This window comes from Sinohyriopsis cumingii, chromosome 3 (assembly GCF_028554795.1).
Source record: "Sinohyriopsis cumingii isolate HCF-2022 chromosome 3, ASM2855479v2, whole genome shotgun sequence".
Lineage (NCBI taxonomy): Eukaryota > Metazoa > Mollusca > Bivalvia > Unionida > Unionidae > Sinohyriopsis > Sinohyriopsis cumingii.
In genome coordinates, this window is record NC_142963.1 from 60776928 (window position 1) to 60791225 (window position 14298).

Sequence of the window (14298 nt, forward strand, 5' to 3'; positions counted from 1 at the left end):
TTGTTTGTTTGTTTCTTACAAAATATCGTAGACGTGTTTCTCATTTTTCAACATGAGACAAGAAATCTTAAATACTAGCCTGCTTCATGAATAATGAAAACTCCCAGCTATGAGCTCAGGATAGTAAAAATCTAATAATTATCGAAACTTCAGTTTTGACTCTTAAGACGTTTATTTTGACTCTTGAGATTGTGGTATAAAAGATCAAATGACTCTTCAGTTTTGAAATATATTGAGAAACCTGAGCCCTAGTTTAAAAGAGTCACTGGATTTCTACAATGTGTCGCTGCATTCAACGATATTACCCATTTTCATTCCTCTGTCACTCGGCTACAAAAAAGATACTGTCAAAGCCAAAAGTATATTCCAATTTAACTTCTAAGACTTAGTGTGTGTGTGTTTTTAAAACGTAGCTTTAACAATTTGAGCCATATCACCACGATGTCTGTGGCGTGGTGGTTCATAGTGATGTCTAGCACTGGTGCATAATCCCACATACATGTAGCAGCATGTCCCACCCAGTCACATGTTCCTGACACCAGGCCAACCAATCATAATACTATTCTCTGAGCGTCTAGTGAGGCAGCTGTATGTAGCAATTTTATAAATCTTCGGCATGACTCGGCCGGGGATCGAACCAGTGACCTGCCGCATCCGAGGCGGAGGCTCTAACCACTTAGGCCACCGGAGCGATCACTTCTTAGACTGAATAATACTGTTGGAATTGTGCCATGTTGCTTTCACCTGTGTCGTAAATTGTTTTCGCCTTATATTAATAGTAATATTAGCTTTGTAAGTGTCCCGTGTTGTCGAAGGAGTCCGTCTAATAGCAGGGTCGTCGTAGAATTATTATTTATTGTTGGGGGGGGGGGCAAATATACAGTCACAAGCTGTTGAAGATAAAGCTGACGGACGAACAAATTCAACTGCATCACAACCAACGTTTGACAGACTCAGTTTTAAATATGTCAACTAAATATCTTTCAAAATTCTACCATGTATGGTGTACATAAAGCATGATTACTTCACGATCATACGTAATATAAGTAACCATATTATCTTTTAGTTCTTTTTTCTGCTTCTGTTTAAACCTTTTATCATCGCCGGTGCTTGCAAGCATCAGATTAACTCTAACATGATCACCAGTTTCTGTTTCCAAAGTTTTCTAATAGCATCTTCAAGTTTATCTTTGTTAAGTATAGTTGTTCTTTCGTGATATATCATAAACATTTTTATGTTATTTATATAAACGTTATTAGTATCATGTTGAAACGTTTAGCAGATATATCGCGAAGTTGATAATGTGAAAGAAGAAACATACGATCGTACAGAAGTTACTGAAACATTTGATCTTGAAAATTATTTGCTGTTATTAAAACCAAATGAAACAGAGTAAGATCAGGATGAAAATGGAGTGCAAGCACTTTGCGAGGAACAATCTGAAACTGTTATTTATAAAAAGTTTTATGAAAGATCAAGAACTGGAAGATATGATGTTAAGTATCAGCTAGCAATATTTTAAAGAAATTTTATTTTTCAGTTGCTGAGTATTAAGTATAATGGAATATGACTACATCTTTTATAAACATCAAGATACCAGGTCGACAAAAATATTGAATTCGATTTTATATTTGTTAAGATCTTAAATTTGATGAACCTGATACCAGATTGAAAACAATATCTGATATCGCTGTGCAAGCCAATACAATTTAAATCTATTTGATAGAAATACGAACAAATTGGAATGCAACTATTGAAATTGTCGCTAAAACCGCGCCATTTAACTAAACTTTTATTTCCTTTTCTTTTGATACTTTGTTCTATGACAAATATATCTCGATCAGTTTTTTTTTTTTGTGGTTCTTGTTCATAGAGACTACCAATTACTTTTTCATTTTTTAAATATTTCAGTTTGTACGTGACTGGAAATGTTGTTAGAATTTTATGAACAACACATATTACTTCTCTCCGGTTCTTAGTAAATCCTTTTTCAAAATTTTCTAACCAAAGAAATTCGAACTTGATCTCCAACGTTAGACTTGTTTCTGCGGTATATGTTTTCATTTGCTAGTAGCTGAGTTGTAATTGCGTTGTTTGGTGACATTTTGATTGATCTGTGTTTTGTATTATTATATTCAGAAACCATATTTTGCAAATCATCAATATATTTATTTGTGTTTTTTGTTGTACAATGTTTGTAGATTGTTTCCTTCAAAGTTCTGTTAAAACATTCTACAAAAACACTTTTCCTTCATTTCCTGTAATATATTTTTGATATTATTTTGTTCTAGAAACTGTTCAAACGTTTTATTATAAAACTTAGAACAGTGGTCCGTCCAATTTTATTCGGTTTTCTTCCGGATTTTATTATTATATCTTGTAGCGCGTCAGTTATCGATGTACCGGTTATTCAGTAAAACTAACTGCGTATTTACCAAAAACATCACATTCATTAAAATATTTTTTGTTATTGTTAACTGCGAAAGGTTAGACATATCAGCGAAATCTAATGCCCAAATGTCATCAATTGCATTTGCGACAACCTCTCGTCTGTAATTCAGTTGCTAACGTTTGTGAAGCTAGGACATCCTCTTATAATTTTATGCCTAACTTATACTTTCCTCCAATAAAAACCTTGTACTAGTTTTCTGTCAACTCGTTCTCTAATTCCGTCCGATTGCATGTCACGAAGTTCGTCCAACATAACTTTATCGCAACCAGGTTTATCGTTTTCATTATCTCGATAACCTATATCATATCGCATTACTATTGCGTCAACTTGATTGTACTGCTCCTGTCCTGTTAATGGATTATCATTTTCATCAAATTGCAGATTGCTGATGTAACGGATTATACGGACCTGTGTATTTATTACCAAGCAATGGCCAACCGCCTTTTGGATTTGGCAACTTGCCAATTAACTTGTGATGGTCAAGACCAGATCCGATTACTTCACGCTGATTACATTTTCTGCAATAACTTACAACTTTATCTTGTTCTAAACAGAGATCTTCATCACAATCACATTTACATCTCATTTTTATACTTTAGTCGTTGACTCAAATCAATTTACAGTTAATCAGAAGTATGTCCATTCCTTCGCTAACAAGTAAAGTTTTTGGTTGTTTTAAAAACATTATATTTTTCTGCGCAAATTACGCATATACTTTTTTGCATTAATCTGTTGTGTTTAGTTGTTTCAGTTTTTTCGTCTTTATTTTCTGTTTTCTGCAAGTGAAGCAATACGTTTTGATTTTTAATATTTGTTTATTATATAAAGTTGCTTTGTGATCGTTATTTAAACTTGGTTGTTGTGTGAGTTATAAAATAAACGTAAGAAAATTATATACAAGTCCTTGGGACTGGGACATGTTTGACAAACATAACACAGTAATATCTACATGCTGCAGTTCCAACAGTTTGTAGTTGATTTGATGAATTTGATTAATAGCTAATTTTTATACTTTTTTGATGAACTGATTAACGTCATCACTCGGTTGAAGTCCGAATGAATCAAAATAATTGTTTTTGTAAACCGCTTCCCAGTCCGTTCCAAATCCATCATTAAAATCTTGGATGTTAATGACGCAATTTCCACCGCCAGCAGTGGCTCGAACTACATCTGATAATTCATCTTTAGAATATGCTCCTTGAAATCCGTTAACAGATTTTAGTTTATCTAAAATTTCAAAGTTATTTAATGCCTGGTAACTGGTACCTGGTACCTGGTAACATCAATGCTTTTGCTGTTGTTTTCCGTTTCCGTTTTTGACCTCTTGCGGTCCTTGCTTTCATACCTCGGCCGATACCTAGCAGATTCGCAAGTAGACTGCCTGCTATTCTTGCTAGAAGTGGACCGCGGAAACCTCCTTGCATTGTCCTTGTTGTCGCTCTTCGAGCTCTTAGCTTTTTTTTTTCGGTGGCATTTTTATCTGTAATTGTCATAAAAAGATTGATTCCATCTCCGGATACCGCTTTCTTTGTTGTTCCAGTTATTGGTCCTGATGTTGCGGAAATTTCTAGTGTTCCAAGCACATTTAAGATTTTCAGTAATATTGTCTTTGCTAGCGTTGCACGTGCTGATCCTAGAAATCCTCCATGTCGCGCCACTGTCGTTACCCGAGCAACTGAAAGATTAAGTACAATCGATTTTTCTTTTGACATTTTTGTTATTTGTTGTTGCTGAAACATTAACTTTGTTGGTGTTTTTCTAACAGCTGAAGGTAAGTTTATTTTAAGAGAAAGTGCTTGTCGTTTGTTAACAGCGGTTGACAATTTTTTAATTTGACCTTGTGTCAAATATGTTTCTTGCCTAATGCATTTCATTGTTATTATATTTCGCTTGATAAAATTAATGTGCTTACACTTGTACGGTCATCCGAGCTTTAGTTGCGTCGATGGTTAAGAATCTATCAGATACATCAAGTGCATATGCGTAATAAGTATCAACAGGAGCTGCACCAAGTGTCCACGTTACTTCCATGTCTGCGGTTGATCCGATAACTCGTTCAAATGTGTTTATACATCAAAATAAATGATTGGAAAAATAGTTCTAATTTCTTTGATTGATATTTGAGATTGGCTAAAAGCATCTTGATACTTTTGCATGGTCTGCATCCGGTATATGTATGGTAATACTATATTTTTGTCAGCACCTACTGTAAAATTATATTCGACTTCTGGTTCTGGATACTGTTTCGAATTTATTCAAACGAAGATGCGCTTGACATCGGAACTATCAAATACACCTTTGCTTTGTAGTTGACTTCCACATCACTCATGACGCTGAAACAGTAAATATGTTCACTTGCTGTTGTAATAAGCCATGCATAAGCCGCGGAAACAGGAACTGCATTTGGATAAACTTTGTTCTGTATAAAGTACAGTTTCTTTGTGTATGTTGTTAGCATAGATTCAAGATCTATTGATTTATCGATAGACGGAACAATACGCGGACAATCGTGCAAGTTTAGTTATAACAAATTGCAAATCTGGTACAGCTGCGGCCCGCATCAAGCAATCATTGTTATCAGATCGGCCAAGTATAAATGTATGTTTGACACCTCTGAAAATTGTTATAATCGCGACAAAATCCAAAGATAGTGCTTAGCGGCAACATCATTGGTACTTTACCAGAAATGTCCTTTAACGTTCTTCGTTTAGCGTAACCTTCGTTGTACGTTCTGGAAGAAGCAATCGGAACAATAGTTTGTGCTTTCGTTAACAGCGCCGCAGTATCTGCCCAATCAGCAGGTGGATCAATTCCAATTGCGTTACGAAGAACAATCAGCGCTGCTCTTGTATAATCCAAAATTAGCAGTTGATGCTTCTGTTCTGTTATGTGCATGAAACGGAGCAATACACGCGTTAAAATTTGTGCGAGTTGTATCATCATTGGCACCATCAACTGGTAGGGTATCTATTCTTAGTGCTTCAGCTGTTCCTGTTGTGCCTGTTGCAGTATCTTTAAACAAGATCATGTTTGTTTCGATAGATCATGAATAATCTTCGCTAAACGAGACAAGATTAGGTACGGTACTTGCAAATGTCAAGTGCACTGAAATATCTCCCACGGTTTGATTGGCAAGTTGATATCGTGCGCTTCTAAACAAGCTTCAGCCGTTGCTGGCCAGCGTGCTTTGTACGTCGGGTCCAATTGCACCTGGAGCAGCTGGATGAACTGGTATTGTCAGAACTCTTCATTGTACTTCATTACTGCTTTGTATGGCAATATAAACACATCTTCGTCTCGGGAAATAACTGATACCTGATTTATTTGGTTCGTTTGAGGTTTCGTCGAGATACTCAGGGTTTTCGAATTCAGTTATTGCATTATCAGTGTCACATTCTCCGCTAAGGACAAGCTAATCTTTTAATAGACATTATTTGTCTGTGTCGCTCGATAAAAGTCGCAAGCTTTAAAACAAGGCAATGTCCATCTTTGGTCTGGTTTTCAATACCAATTGTCGTACAATCTCCTCGCCGGGCTGCGATAAAATTTTCTTGGTTGTTGCAACCAGAGTTCTAGCTCTGTCTGTAGCTGGCGCTTTTTCTGAAATAACCTGTTTGACATCTGCGGTCGTCGGCATTGTTGGCATACCTTTAATCGTGTTGGCGATCTTTTGTCCAACTGCGATACCAGCAACAGATGCGGTGCCGGTAACAAATCCTTTTGACGCGTGCATTGCAACTGGTGCAACTTTATTTGCGATACCTGGTATATTTTCAACGATTTTAGATTATATATATTTCCGAAAAATCCTCATACCATCTTTTATCTGTAACCTATTTTTTTTTTTGTTTCATCTTGTTATTGAATAACTGAGGACAAAATTGTTAGGAAACCGATCGTAGATGCAGGTAGTACGTTATTGTTAAAGTCAAGCTGTTGCCAGATTGGTCTGTAAGTTGCATTGTGATAGAATAAATCTGACTTTCTGTTGTTATCGGTTAAAATATTATTTTACGCGGTTCAACTTGCATCACAGGACCTGATGGAACATCATATTATAAACTGCATTTTGTTAGACCTCGACTTCCACGTGCAGTGTAAGAACCAGATGCGATAGAACAGCTTATCAAGCTCGTGTTAACCTGAATAATGTTAACCAAAACCTCAGCATCATATGGTATACTTTTATCAGCAACAGAACCGTATTGTTGGTTGTTAAATCCGAGCACAAACGCACTACCCGTTGCCGGAGAAAAATCAACAAGAAAATTATTTTAAACGTGATTCTAGCACGTAACGTGAGGTAGTTTGGAATATGCTCGAAATTGTTAGCAGTCCCGCTGTTTTTTTTTGTGATTAGTTCTTTGATCGACTTGTTAAGATCAATTGCGTCATAACGCCTTGTAGAATTGTAACTGATATCCAGGCACCTGATAAAAACGTAAAATTGTCGTTGATATTCGTTTTGACATTGGCCAATGCAAGCCATGCGGTTGCAGAAATTAATCCGATTTTGTAATGTGTTGCGGGATCAAGTTCGATCGGCGGATTATACGCCACTGAAAACTTTGGGCTATCTGTGGTTGTTGATGATGAATCAAGTAATAATGTTGATGATATTATTTATCTTTTATCGCACGATTAAATTCTAGCGGATTAGGTCTTCACGTAGAGTCTGATATTCAGATGTTGTTAGAGAACCGTTCGATCACAGACGATCGAGCATATCTGCGATCTCGTTGTCAGTTTCCATGCTTACATTACCAGCTTCTTTTGACGATATCAGCGACATTAGTCGGTCAACGATCTCAGCCGTAGACGTAAAAACGTTTCGACGAAATAAAATAGTTGCATCAGAAAATGTCTTATAGTGTTTTGTATTATTAGAAGAAAAAAACAATCTTTCGAACTTCCAACTTTTATCATATTTTTCTTTTAGTCATCGGAATCAAGTTCGTTTATCAGAGTAAGTTCTTCAGGTTGTCGTATGATAAAAAAATATCTTCACCAGCACCAAGTTCGTTCTTTAGTTTATCGTTGTACTTTTTAATCAGTTAATATTATTTTAGCTGAGAATTAGTCGTGTTAATGTAGATTTTGTCGTAGTTGAAGTCGTCGTTGAGCAGAAGATTCATTAACCAGATTTGTTTTAACAGATCCTGTTCGACCAATGATAAGTTAATGACAATCTGGAAGTTCGTTGTTGTGTTTGTATTTGATTAGACGCTCGGTATAGAAGTTAATAATACTCGCTTTTTATATCAAGTATATTTTATAAAACTCAGTCATAAATTACTTGCAAAAGATTAAGAACCGTTTATTGGAGCTGAAAAAAAAATAAACGGAGAAAATGGTGAAACTAATTAAATTAGACAGAATGTTGAAGATAATAATATCTTTGACAGGTGTGTGTTAACCAAAATACATGGTTTAAATCATACTAACCGTAGGACTCTAAAAATTTGAAAAACATTGACAAACGAGACATAGCTCTTATTAAAAAGTTAGAACCAGCTTCAAACATTGATCTGACTGTCGGTTTACTGCTAGCGCGCGTTGCAAACTAAGACCATTGGTGTTTTGTTTTTTTTAAATTCGATCCACAGCGTGGATTATAACAAATAATTAAACAGACGACATTGTTATAACGACGAGAGTTTTAAACGTGATTCATAATTGCATACTTATCTAGCCTCGGTTACTGAAGGTAATGAACGACTTAGTATTATCAACGAGCTCGTAGATATAAAAGTTACTGGATCGTATTTTTAATACAGCACAACGCTGGTTGAAAGTACTTGAATGAATTACACTGATCATTGGTTTCTAAATAAACCTGAAAAATATTGCTACTTACGAAATGGTTTACGTAAACAAGCAAAAGAATAAAATCGTCAACGAATTTATCAATGAATTATTCGAAGATGAAAATAATTTGCATGTTTTACAAAGATGACATGACACCTTCGACGACAACGAAGTTAACGCTGCAGTCGTGGACGATGTGTTTGAAATATTAGGATTAGAATCTAACGACGATGATGTTCTCGAAATACTTGAACTATGAACGATGTGACGCCTTTGAAACTTTGCCGTATTTTACCTTGTTGACCAAAATTGTATCGGTCCGTATAATACAAATGAGTTACTACATGAAATCCGGAACAACCGTAACCGGATCAACAACTGTTGATACAGTAACAACAGCAACTGGAAAAATTGATTTATCAGGATGCATTTAGAAAAACGGAGATACAACGACCGGCGTTTTGAGTGTGTCTGGGCAACATGTATTGGATCTCGAAATGAATTATACCTCCGGTAAATGTAGATGTAACACAAGCGGTAAGTTATGCTCAGCTTAAAGCTGTTGACGATAACAAATTGCTGTTGACCGACGATATTTTAAGCGCAAATTTAGATATGTCCGGCAAAAGAATTATAAACCTTGAAACTGATTATCCACCTACAGATTTTGACGCAAGCGGCAAGCTATGTCCAGCTCAGAGATGTGGACAACAGCAAGTTATCGCTGTCAGGTGGAACGATGACCGGACCGCTAGATATGGCAAATAAGAAAATCATAAACCTTGAAACTGACTATCCGCCATCTGATTTAACACAAGCCGTTATGCTCAGCTACAACTTATTGACGATAACAAGCTACAGTTATCCGGATGAACGATGACCAGCAACATATAAATGTCCGGTAAAATGATTTTAGACCTAGAAACTGCATACCCTCCTGCAAACCTGACCACGAGACAAGAAGTAAGTTATTTGCAGTTGAAGTACGTTGACGATATCAAATTGTCCTTGACCTGTAGAATAATGTGCGGCAGTATAAACATGAACTTTTGAAAAGTAATATGACTCGAGCAGGATTTTCCTCCGGCAGATGCAGATATGAGCCAGGCAGCAAGTTTTAATCAGCTGACAACGGGTTATTATTATAAGGTTAATAAATCCGGAGATACAATGACCGGCAACTTGACTTTAACCAGTGTAGCTAAAATAAGCGGGTTTCCAATAACAACACCACCAAAAAATCTTATAGACGTTATAAGTTATACTCATTTAAACGGAGGTTAAACGTTACGTTTACATTTGTCTGGTAGATCTATGATTGAAAGTATTCACAAGGGTGGCAAGTTTATTTACATCACGCAACTTGACAATAAAACGCTGACCAACGATGATTGGTTGACAAATGTCAGATTTTAAAAAAATAAATAAATCATAAAGTTATCCGGAATACAAAATATGGTGTGCTAGACATGGGATTCAACAAGATAACATCCGGATACGTTCCAGTTAATCTGTTTAACAAAACAATAACTGACGTTGGCAAATGTTGGACACGTACCTATAGCGGTTGATGTGGCTGACGCTAAAAAAGCCGGAGACATAATATCAGGTCTGATCGACATGAGCGTGAACAAAATAACTTCAGCGTATACTCCAGGTAACGCAGCAGATCTCACAAATAAATCTTATGTTGATTCGGTTGCAGTTAATGCTGTAAAACGAACTAAAAACAATGTCGGTTATATTCCAACGTTGGTTGAAGCAAGTGATAACCGGTGTGGCTTTATTGCAACAGCGTCTAAGCAATATACCGTAAATAATCCAAATCATGGTTTTCTGTTTAGTTTTTTTTTTTTTTTTTTTTTTTTTGTAGTTGGAGGGCAAGAATGGACAACAAACAGAGAAACGTCTAACTTTAGGTGGAAAATTCAAAGTCCAACTCTTGTTGCAATTTGGCAATTTCATTTGCGCAGTCGACTAACTAGCGTAGGAAGAACCTATAACTGGCGATTGGAAGGCTCAAATGACAATACAACCTGGACGACGATTACAGGACAAGAAATACGTACACCAGCTCAGCGGTTTACTTTACACTTGATTCAGCAAATACTATAAGCAAGTCTACTTATTTCAGAATATACGTTGTAACGGCAGAAAGTCTGTATCCAAGTCTAACCGCGTTTCAAATATATACCGTTGACAATCAAATTTAGTCTGACAATGTAAAATAAAATTGCAATTACAGAAATATTGCAAAAGAGTTTTATGAAAATATTTTTAATTCGGAAAAAAGACATATGTTGCTAATATTGATCAACTTGATCCTGATAACGTGACAGAAGCAAATGCGACAAATGAAATCAGAAAAATGAAAAATTTGAAAGTAGATTCACTAAACGATAGCAATGTAAAGTTGACAGAAAGCGAAGATAACCTTGTGCGTGTAATGCATATGCGCGGTCCGCAACTAAAAGATGCATTACGAGATTTTTATGTAATCAGTAAATATTGTCAACCTGATGATTGCCAAGAAGAGGAACAGAAAGTTAAAAAGTTTTTAAAAAAGGTGATGCTCGAGCTCAGCAAAGAAAATGCAGTTTTTATTAACTTATCAAATCTGATAAAAGCTCGAGTTCATTGTGGAAAGAAACAAGAATAAGATCGAATAAGACGAGTCTATGATCAACTAGACAAAGTAGCTGAATCAAGAAAAGGAAGATTGTCGAAAAGTACAAAGTGGAGAGCTTCATTCTTAAAACGCAGAATATTTCGTGAATTCGGTGTGGACTCTCACGATAAAATCACGTTGCTTGAAATTGTAGACAATAGATCTGATGCTGAAATAATGATAAAAGCATACGATAACGCAATTTTACTGATGATGATGCACGAAGAAATTAATTTCGATCCAATCATTGTTAACAAATCATTAAAGGTAATTGAGGATCTTTATTCTGCGATTAATTCATATAGTGATACTGAAAAATAACTATTTTTGATGAAATTGAGGAAGTAAATATTTACAGAAAATTTGATACATACTGAGATATTGGTGAGGCATAAGATGTTCCATTACCGTCACTCGAACGTTCTAGGCAATTGATGATAAGAGATTATTACAACGAATTGTGAAAATACACACAAATAAGCACCCAGATATTAAACTTTTGAGTCAAATGATGTATTATGCTGGAGTTTTAGTAACAAAAACAACAGTTAAAAATATGTTACAAAACAGCGTATGCAATCCTTAGAAAACATTTGATGATCAAAGAACTTCTTTTAAATGAGGTTAGTTCTTTACTTGGATCTATTGACGCAACAGAAAAATATTATTATGTGGATTTTAAAAAGAATGTAACAGAAATAAGAAGTACGTTCAATTATTATAGTTGGTTAAAAAAGGAAGTAATAACTGATTCCATCAGTTATGCAGATACATATTCTGTCGTTTATGACAAGTAAAGATTTTCTAGCAGATCCAAAATACACACAATATCGTCTACTTCTTGAATCCGTTATTGGTACAATACATTTTTCGTGGAAATAAAGAAATAACAACGAAAAAGCAAATTACAGACTTCAACCATATTTCAGAAAGTGTTAAAAAAAATTAACTCAGTGCACTAATACAGTTTTACAAATTATATCACAAACAACTGTGATGCGTAAAAAAAAATGTTACAAATATTACGGCAGAATATTGCGCGTAATTTCATATTTTCCAGTTGTCTTAACAAGTTCGGGTATAATCTCAAGTGGAGCTGCGTTAAACCCATTCTTCTTAATAATATCTGGTGTTGGCGTTTCTCTTACAGCAGCGTGGAAGAAATCGAACCGCGATTTGAGACCAAAATAGTGCGTGTAAAACTGCTAGCGTGACTTATAAAAAACGTGGTGTCAAATTCGTGGTGTCAAATATGACATGGATGATATTATAAGAGAATTTCGTGTCGTTGACAGCATGTTAATAGATATCTTGCCGATGCGTGTTGAAAAATATGAAAATAAATATCAAAAAGATTATTAGGTAGACTGGTAGCTCTAGTCGAGCTGACTTAAAGCAGGTCTTGACAAAAAAAAATTAAGTTTAAAGTTTGAAAAAATTTTCTTCTGTATTTATCCTGTAGATTTTTGATAGCGTGATCAAAAATTGAATCTGGATCTTTTATCCACTCTTGTAGCTTTCTATCATCAGCGGTAAAGTAAGTGTGTGTGTGTGTGTGTGTGTGTGTGTGTGTGTGTGTTGATTTATAATTTTTAACGATTTTTCAGTCATATCGCTACGATGTCTGCAGTGTGACAGTCACATTATCCTGACACCAGGTCGACCAGTCCTAACACTAACCTCTTAATGCTGAGCGCCAAGCGAGGCAGCTGTTAGTGCCATTTTTATAAGTCGTTGGTATGACTCAGCTGGGGATCGAACCCACGACCTCCCGCATCCGAGGCGGACACTCTAACCACTAGACCATCGGAGTGGTCCAGCGGTAAAGAAGATCCAGTAAGATTCATTAAAATATTGACGGAAGTTTTGTCCATTGACATGTTTATTGATAGAGTTTATTGTTATGCTTGTATCAATGGCAGTTTGTTTCTTACATTTTTTATTTGTTGGATCAAGTCCGATTACCTTGATCAAATTATCTTAGACCGGCATCCCATGATACGTTCTAGGATGATCCATTTTATTAATGTATTCTAATTTATAATACAAAAGTTTGGCTAAACTCAAAAAATATCAAACAATTTTATAGTAGTAAATGTAATGGCTGCGTTTCTAGCGCAAAGACCCTAATTTGTACAGGATAAATACAAATATCAAATAGAAGACCTAAATAACTGTATCACCAACCAAATTCCCGACCAAAATCCACAACAAAAAGTGGGGGTCGGGCGGGTAGTGGTCTTTGGAGGTATGGCGGTGAATATTTGTATTTATCCTGCATCATGCAGGGGTTTTGCGCTAGAACCCCAAGCCCAATACTAAGACTTCTAGCTCTACGGAAATTTAACACTACGGCTTCGATACGGACAAGAACCACTTTGAATTTCAGTAATAGTTTGACTGCTGAGAGTTGATAAATTTTGTCTAAAAGAAGGTTACAATTATAAATTTGCCCTAATCTTTGTGTGTGGCATGGTTCGGTGTTATTGTTGCCAATTTTCAAAAAAATGTTTGTTTTCTCTCCAAATCAACCCTTTTCACGTGACACACTGAATCAATTCGATAGCTCACTCGATTAGTAATAAATAACAAACACCCGGGATTTTTGTCTTGATAAATTATCTAATAGTCATTGACATGCTTGAGTTGTTTTTATTTATTCATACTTTCTTGTGTGTAATGTTGTAAGTGGATAACTTTAAGATCGACAAGCTTGTAAAGTACTTAGATATAACTTCCCTTAAATGAATCTACTAATTGTAGAAAACCAGATATGATATATAAAAAAACACAACAACAAAAAATAACATGAATTAATATAATGAGTCATCAACCCATACAATGTAAAGCCGTTATCAGTTGTGGACATATTTTTTCTACAACATACCACAATTTCGACAAATGCCTGGTGATCCTCCGTTCATTTAACAAGACTGTTATTTAACATCCTAATTAACAATTTACAAATGGTGATCCCTCTGTAAGTTTCAACGTTATTTACAACACCTTCCTTTTGGTTTTGTTTTTGTTTTACTTTGTTTTTTTGTTTTTTAAATCCTCATATCGAAATATTAATTCATGAAATAAAATTTGGAAGTCACTCGGTACATATTCATTACAGAATTCTATTTCTTTATCATCTGCAATAATAGGTGGGTTATCGGCCATACATGTACATGTACACTTACTAAAAGTTTCAAATTCGTTTAATGATATAGCAGGAATTTGTTTAGTTTCACATCCCCTCAAAAGTTGCCAACATCTTTTCACAAACCGATAGCAAGCTCCCAGGGAAATCTGTAATTCTTTCCCGATATGTGTTAATATATGCCATAGAAGCTGAGCTCTCGACGAAAAATGTTTTGTTTTC